This window comes from Strongylocentrotus purpuratus, unplaced genomic scaffold (genome assembly GCF_000002235.5).
Source record: "Strongylocentrotus purpuratus isolate Spur 01 unplaced genomic scaffold, Spur_5.0 spur5_scaffold_1, whole genome shotgun sequence".
Lineage (NCBI taxonomy): Eukaryota > Metazoa > Echinodermata > Echinoidea > Camarodonta > Strongylocentrotidae > Strongylocentrotus > Strongylocentrotus purpuratus.
This window is the reverse complement of record NW_022145594.1, coordinates 9,455,754-9,461,864: the sequence shown is the minus strand read 5'-3', so window position 1 is coordinate 9,461,864 and position 6,111 is coordinate 9,455,754.

Sequence of the window (6,111 nt, the reverse complement as noted above, 5' to 3'; positions counted from 1 at the left end):
TCCATAGACAATGTACATGACGCTAGGGTGGTGAAAAGTTAGCGTAGGGTGGTGAAGAGTTAATATTCCAGCTTATCCATAGACAATGTACATGGCGCTATAGGGTGGTGAAAAGTTTGCGTAGGGTGGTGAAGAATACTCCAGGTTATCCATGTACATGACGCTAGGGTGGTGAAAAGTTAGCGTATAGGGTGGTGAAGAGTTAATATTCCACTTTATCCATCGACAATGTACATGACGCTGATGTGGTAAAGAGTTGAGATCGTGAAAAATTATATCCATAGAAAATATGTACATGACGGTGACATAATGGTGAATAGTTTCTGCGTGTACCACCTTTCAAATATGTAACATATGACAAATAACATTCATGCATGACTTATAATTATGGTGCGGGGTTATATTGCAATTCAAAAGAAGATAACTTTTTCATTTCTAACATACATGAGGTGAGGTCTTAGTATAATTCTTTGATTTGCCCCTAAGTACTGCGCTTTACCCCCCCCCCCCCCCCCACCCCCTCCATCATCTACTCTCATTATATCCGACCACCATGCCTATTTTAATTGGTAGCCAGCCATCGTTGCACTGATCATGCCTGACGGATACAATACACAAAGAATATATTGCGTATGTGTAGTAAAGCGGTTGTATGTGTACAATGCGATCCTTACACTTATCAAATTGGCAATTTTTACACATTGGATGGGCTACCTTCATCTCCGATTACCCCACAACTTGCGCATGCACAACATATTGTGAGTTATCTATAATTATGCAGGCATATATAGCGCCCGCTATCAAAATGGGCATGATTGGTTAACTTTTAAAAGGAGTTTGAGGGGGCGGGGGTAAAACAACACTTTTTATATAGAAAAGGCAAAACACAGAACAAGTCAGGGGTAAAGCAATAACGTTTTATAGTGCCACGTTTTACAATTGTCATTTCATATCAGATAGGGGCCCCTTTTTTCTTTCAGGTTCCCGTTCCACTTATGGGCCTGAACTGATCAGTACCCCTTTCACCTCTGATCAGTACCCTTTCACCTCTGATCAGTACCCCTTTCACCTCTGATCAGTACCCCTTTCACCTCTGATCAGTACCCCTTCACCTCTGATCAGTACCCATGGCACCTGCAGTACCCCTTTCACCTCTGATCAGTACCCTTGCACCTCTGATCAGTACCCCTTTCACCTCTGAAGCCTCTTTCACCTCTGATCAGTACCCCTTTCACCTCTGATCAGTACCCCTTTCACCTCTGATCAGTACCCCTTTCACCTCTGATCAGTACCCCTTCACCTCTGATCAGTACCCCTTCACCTCTGATCAGTACCACACATTCACCTTTGATCAGTACCCCTTTCACCTCTGATCAGTACCCCTTTCACCTCTGATCAGTACCCCTTCACCTCTGATCAGTACCCCTTTCACCTCTGATCAGTACCCCATCACCTCTGATGATTGCCCCTATTCATATCTGAGAGGTTCATCTCTGATATGCGCCCCTTTCATTTTAACATGTGCATATTTTTCCTCTATAATTAAGTGTCCTTTTCCTTTTGAGAAGAATCCATGTGAAGGCGAAGGCCTGAATGCCTTCACATAAATACCCCTTTCACCTCTAATATATTGCCCCTATTAAGATCTGATAGTGCCCCTTTTCCTTCGGGAAATGTCCCGTTTTCCTTTATAATCGGTAATACTTTTCCATTCTCGTAATTTACGTCCCTCTTCATCTCTGGTGAGTGCATCAATCCTTTTTTCACATGATCCTTGTCCATTTTACTTTGACACGTGCTCCTTTTCTTTTCTAACAAGTATCCTTTTCCCTTCTGATAAGTGCTCCATATTTTCTTTTCTGTATTTCTTTCTTAATTAAGCGACTAAGATCAGTATCTTTGACCATAATGTAAAGAGATAAACAAAATATATTGAAATCATCCGTGGTAATGTATTGATCACAATGTATAGGGGTATATGTCCAACATTTATATATTTTTGCTTCGAGGTTTCCCTTTGTCGGTGCACCACTTATTTTTTTACATGTTGAATAGTTTCCATGACTTGGTGACGAATTCTTAATAGAAAATGTACATGACGATGTATTACCGAAGAGTTAATACGATGACAATTTTTCCAATTTATACGACGCTGTCTTGGTGAAGATCGAGTTGATGAATACATATATATGTATATGACGCTGTCTTGGTGAAGATCGAGTTGATGAATATATATATATATATATATGACGCTGTCTTGGTGAAGATCGAGTTGATGAATATAATGACGCTGTCTTGGTGAAAATCGAGTTGGTGTACCTGACGGTGACTTGCATGCAGGGTTGCCATGACTTGTAGAAGAATTAAATATGTATCTATGTCCCATATAGCTTAATTGGAGGGGTGACAATGCAATGGACATCAGTGAGACACAACCAGACGCGGATCAAGGGGGGGGGGGCGGCGAACAATCTTGACTTCATTCGCATATCTTGTTTGAGGTCAGGCGGGGGGGGGGGGTTGGGGGTTAAACCTCCCTTCATTTTTTGTAATGTGTGTATTTTAAAGAACCCCCCCCCCCTCCCCTCTTTTTTTTTTTTTTTTAAATTTAAAAAAATTATGCAAATGGCTGACCTAAAAATGTTGACCTTGCCCCCACCCCCCCCCCCCAAACGGAGCAAAATGTCAAATTTACAAATTTCGAGACCAAAAAAAGGAAAAAAGTGTCCTCTTACCTCCCCCCCCCCCCTCTCGCATGATAAGTGCCCCTATTTAAAAAAGAGCCCCTTTCTCTTCTCATAAATGCCCCTTTTCATCTTTGAAAATAGTTCCTTTTCGTTCTCATAAGTGCCAATTTTCATCTATTGTAAATGACCCTATTCAATTCTGAGAGATATTCGTTTAATTTTGACAAGTGCCCCTTTCCCTCCTGATAAATGTTTTTTTCCCATTTATAAGTGCTCCTTCCCCTTCCCATAATTACCCCTTTTTATCTTTAAAAAATGCCCCGTTCATTTTACCATGTGCCTCTTTTTCTTTTTAATAAGAGCCACTTCCCCCTTCTCATAAAAGCCCCCTTTCACCTCTGATCGATGTCCCTTTTCTTTCAACAAATGTACATTTTTCTATATCACTAGTGCCCCTTTTTCATTCTCATAAGTGTCTCTTTTCATGTATGGTCACTGCCCCTTTTCAGATGGGATAAGTGCCCCTTTTCATATCTGATAATTACCATTTTAACAATGATAGGTGCCCCTTTTCCATTCTAATAAGTAACCTGTCCCTATTTAATAAATGTCCCTTTTCATTTCTTATAAATGCCCCTATCAAAATATGATGGGTGCCTCTTTTTTCGTCGACAAATGCCGATTTCCCATTCTCATAAAATTCCTATTCAATCCGTCGACAAATGCACATTTCTTTTATCTCTGGTGCATGCCTCTTTTTTTAGGTGTAAGAAGTGCCTCATTTTTACCTCTGATAATTACCCTTTGTACTTTGACACGTGCTCCTTTTCTTTTCTAATAAGTGTCTTAAAGGCCCACTGCACTACTTGTAGCTACTTGCGCCCTCTATATAACAAACAATGCATAATCGGTGACCATTGGTCCCCCATGATCCTGTTTTTCTTATGTTAACTGAGAGCTGAGTTGATGAGATAACCACCTGTCCAGTGACCTTGCAGGGCGATATAAACCCTCCTGTAAACTAGTACAGATAAGCTTTAACCCTTTCGATCAGTGTCCCCTTTTCCTCTCATCATTAAACGTGCCCCTAATTTCAAGCGACTAAGAGCAATTTGCCACAAAGCTCGCTCGCTACGCTCGCTCGTAGTTATGATGTTATAATTATGTAACTTATCAAAGGTCTTTTCAGTCTTCCGTTATGAGAATGTGCTTATGACCCCATCAGGATTTGGTCTTTCCTCTGTATAAGATGTAATTTTTCGCACTGCGACCTCACAAATCTTTAACAAATTTCTCGCTCGCTTTGCTCGCTCGCAAATGAATTTTCAGATCATCACACCCAACTGCAAATTATGATGCTTAAGCGATATCTTATATGTGTATAAAGAGAAACAAAATTTAATGTTGAAATCATCCCTGATAATGTAATCACAATATCGGGGTATATACCAATGTTTAAAAAAATTGTATATTTCGCTTTGAGATTTCCCTTAGAAGGTGCTCTTTATTTTCCAGAAAGTGCCCTATTTTGTTGGTGCCCCCCCCCCCACCCACACTTTGCAAGTCGCTTCACCGACTCTGGAGAATTTATATATCATGAGACAAGAAGATAGTAGGCTGTTCAAAATAATATTATTCTATGGAGCTTATATCAGTATAGCGTATACGCAGGATTTTTTCAAGGGGGTTTAAAATTCGAAAATCGCGCCGAAAATTTCGCAACAACTCAGCCAGCCGCTGAATAAGCGGGTGGAGGGGGGGGGGGGGGGGGGGGGGGGGGGGGGGGGGGGGGGGGGAGCAATTTTTTTTTTAAACTGGAAAAAAGTGAGGGGGAGGGGGGGGTATATTCCGATAGTAAACAAAAACATCCCTGCGTACGCGCCTGGATACAATACATCATTTTCAACAATTAGGCACCAAATCAGGAGGAAAAATACAACTTTTGAAAGGATTTAAGACCAAAGAAGCTCATGCAAATGGCCTAGCTGACCCACATTCATTCTATAAGCCCATTCCACTGTGTTTTAATTCCTCTAAACTACGTCCTTCTCTACTGATACGCGGGGTTTTCTTCTACAATACTTATATTTCCAGGAATATACAAGCACTGCTTTTTAATAGGTTCCTCACATTTCACTTGATCTATTATATGAATTGAGAATCATTGAGACGTACGTGCCCATTTATACTACATGTATTGTATAATTCTTTGTATGTATGTCTATATTTTGTGTAAAATGTGGACCAATAAAAACTTGAACTTGAACTTGGTTCAAGGCGATTTTGACAACACTTTTTAAAGACCCTGCATGGTGCTGCAGTCACCCGTGACAGAAATATTATGAATATGGTATCATTTGACAGAAAATAAGTTACTCTTTATTATGAAATAGATTTACAGGTTATATTGGTTATACATTTTGATTAGTGACCAAAATTGGGACACGCTTTAAAAAAAAAAAACTTTTGGTATATATAGCTGCTCAAATAACATGCCCGTCAAATTAATGCTTGATGCTATCAAAGTATCAGTTCCGATTGGTCGATCTGCCATCTCCAATCAGTTCCTCATTGCAAGATGATGTTTGTAAAACCAGGGAGGTGAAAGAACTTGAGGAGGCGAAACTCTTGTAATTTATTCAAAAGCATTCATGAGTTCTAAAACGTAACAATGGAATGTGTAACAGAGTCCACTTGGCTTTGAAGTTCCATGCTCCGAACCGCGCTTCCACTGCGGGGACTTTCGGAAGCCAGGGACGTTTTACATTTATTACAAAATATTAAATTAACGGCAAAATTTCAGTGTACTTACTTACTTTCTACCCATTATGCCTCCTGGCACATAGGGCAGCAACAAAAGTCTTCCACTCTTTCCGATCCTGGGCCAGTCTTTGGATTGTATCCCATGTGTGGTTCAGGTCTTTAATCTCTCCTTCCACAGTTCTTCGCCAAGTGGTTTTAGGACGTCAAAATTTCAGTGTAAATAAAACAAATTATATGGGGATTGTGTTGGGAAACAGTTTTTCAAATTTAGTACTCCGTCCTTCCTATAATTTGTTTGCCACATTTGGTAAAAGAAAAATTACATCCTGACAAAAACTCAAAATTTTACGACAATGCGCTAATTTGTGCATGTTTTAATGTCCCGTAATTACACAAGTTTCATTGTGTCGCTTATTCTACTCTTTACACAATGGATGAGAAATCATTGAAAGGGACAGCGAACAGTTGCTGTGATACCATTCTCTAATGTAGGAATTCTATATCCTGAAATTACATGCTTTCTTTTAGCCTATCTCGCCACCTGGTCAACAGTAAAAACTGTTGCAGATTAGCGCATAACTTTTCGGCGGCTAAGCTAAGAGCACGGGGTCAAAGGAGAGCGGCTTGATTCCTGAGTCCTCTATCACATCCCTGGTAAAAC